This window comes from Palaemon carinicauda, chromosome 35 (assembly GCF_036898095.1).
Source record: "Palaemon carinicauda isolate YSFRI2023 chromosome 35, ASM3689809v2, whole genome shotgun sequence".
Taxonomy (NCBI): domain Eukaryota; kingdom Metazoa; phylum Arthropoda; class Malacostraca; order Decapoda; family Palaemonidae; genus Palaemon; species Palaemon carinicauda.
The window spans coordinates 1,791,437-1,794,270 of NC_090759.1; positions in this window are offsets into that span (position 1 = coordinate 1,791,437).

Here is a 2,834-nt window from a genome sequence, read left to right on the forward strand (position 1 = left end):
GTGCGGAGATCATGCCACAGAAAATCCTACGGCACGTAAGTTGCACGTAAGTCACACACGGCTTACTTGAGTCAGACGTGCATCCTGTCTGCGACTACGAATTTTCTTGACTGCCGCAGAACATTTTAGTGCAGCAAGTGAAGATTCTGCGGCTGGTATACGGCGGGCTACGAGGTCAAAGACTGTTGCCTGCCCCTTGCATCACACCCACGATTTCACACAAATTTTGCCTGCATAACCCCCGTAGCTGTTAGTACGGCCAGTTGTGCCCAACGCCTTAGGCAGAAAAGAAGAGTTACAACTTGAAAAAATAGAAACAACGGCGCCAAAACTTTTCATAAATATCGGTAACAAATTATAAAATATTACATATCAGCCACTGACCATTATTGAAACACAGTGAGTGTTAAAAGGATCGTCTCCTTATAAATCTCGCGAAATATATTTCCCATTGAGGGTGAAAGTTATAGACTAGTAATGGATCATCACAAGTAGAATTAAAATCCAGAATAAATAAAATGTTTATCCCAATAATAAATTGTATTTTGGCTCAGTTATTGAGGAGCAAAGATGTATAGTTAATATTGTAAGTACCGTGGTTAAAGAATACAAGCCATTAATGGCTGTTAGCATTTTTTAAAGAATGTTAGAACTTTGACAGAATTCGACGAGTTCACCTTAGCTCCTCTAATGCCTTGGGCACAAATCCCCGTACGAATTTGTTAGCCGTATATGTCTGGGAATTTTTACGTGGTTGCCATGAACTCCTGCGATGTAATTGGTAGTGAGTGTGTTGAGTGTTCAGTACGGGTGAAGTATGTGTGACGCACGGTACGCAAGTGTCGTGAGATGAATGCATGGGAAAATTATGGCGTACGGCACATGCGGGAAGAGTAGTAAGCACGCACTAACGAAGAATTAAATAGAGTTTTTTTACAGTAGATGAGATACAAATTCAAATAAGAAAACTTAAGAGTAGAAAAGCATGTGGTATTGATAATATTATAAATGAGTTCCTTAATAACTGCTCTCATGATATGCTAAATGTTATATGCAGAATTTTCAACATTGTGTTGATCTCTTCAGTTGTTCCATATTATTGGTGTATAGGGATAATAAAACCCATATTTAAGAAAAAAAGGATCCCCTGACGACCCAGATAACTATAGGGGTATCACACTACTGAGCTGTGTAGCGAAGCTTTTTATCGCTTGTGTCAATAAAAGGTTGACTGATTATATTGACAGCACTGGTCAACTTGGTGAGGAGCAGGCTGGTTTCAGGGAGGGATATAGTACTCTAGATCATATTTTTGTATTGCATTTACTTGTTAATTTCTATCTCCATCGAAAAAAGAGAATATACTGTTTGTTCGTTGATTACAGAAAAGCATTCGGTTTGGTTGACAGGTCGTCCTTGTGGGGAAAGGTAATCTCACATGGCATTAACAGTAATATTATGGCTGTCATATATAATATGTATAATAATGCAAAATCATGTGTAAAGCAGAATCACAAAATTTCTAACTTTTTTCGAATGTAACATAGGTGTAAGACAAGGTGAGAATCTTTCCCCATTACTTTTTGCCATCTACCTAAATGATTTCGAGTCTTCTCTTAGCAGGGGGTATAATGGGATGGATATGTGTTTAAGGGAAATAAATGAAAAATTAAGTAGTATTGATATAGAAATGTTTTTGCGTATTTATGTTTTACTTTATGCTGATGATACTATGGTAATGACTGAATCCACAAAGGAATTACAAAATGCCTTAAACAAAGTGAAAGAATATTGTGATACTTGGAAACTTCAAATTAATGTTTCAAAAACTAAAGTAGTTGTATTTTCTAGAGGAAGAGTTAGAAATGTCCCGAATTTTAAATATGATGAGGAGAGCATCGAAATTATAGATGATTATATTTACCTTGGTACTACGTTTAATTATAATGGTAAAATGGATAAAGCTATTAAGAAACAAGTCATTCAAGCATGTAGAGCATTATTTAGTATGTTAATTAAATGTGAAAAACTTGAATTACCCATTGATATCAACTATTATCTATTCGATACTCTAGTTGTACCAATTTTGACTTACGGTTGTGAAATATGGGGTTACCACAAACTAGATCATGTTGAAACATTTCACAAGAAGTTCATGAAAAATCAGCTATGTGTGAACAAGCGAACAGCAAACTGCATGGTATATGGGGATCTTGGCAGATTAAAAATTGAAATATCTATTTGCAAACGGATGATTGGATTCTGGTTGAGAATTGTAAAATCAAAGGCGTCTAAACTGTCAAATGTTTTTTTATCGTTTTCTTAGAATTCTTTACGAGTCGAATGAGTATAAGTCTAGTTGGATCCATAAAATTAAAACTATCCTTGATTCATGTGGTCTGTCAAATATATGGGAGCATCCAGAAAATTTCAATCACACGTGGATAATAAATAGCCTAGAAATGAAACTCAAAGATATAGAGAGACAACAGTGGCATGCAGAAGTAGAGAGAAATATATTTTGTAGTAATTATAAACTTTTTAAGACAGAATTTGGCCAAGAAAAGTTTATTATAAATTTAGATATACCAGAAAGAATTGCCCTTAGTAAATATAGGTGTGGTACCCACAAACTTCCTGTAGCAACTGAAAGATATTCTAGGCAGGAGAATCAGCACCCTTGCACACTATGCGGCGGCATTGAAATTGGGGATGAATATCATTATGTTTTAGTTTGTCCTGTGATTAGAGAAATAAGAGAGAGATATCTAAAGCCCTACTATTGTAGAAGACATACCACTTTTAAATTCAATCTGCTCCTCAATACAAGTAGT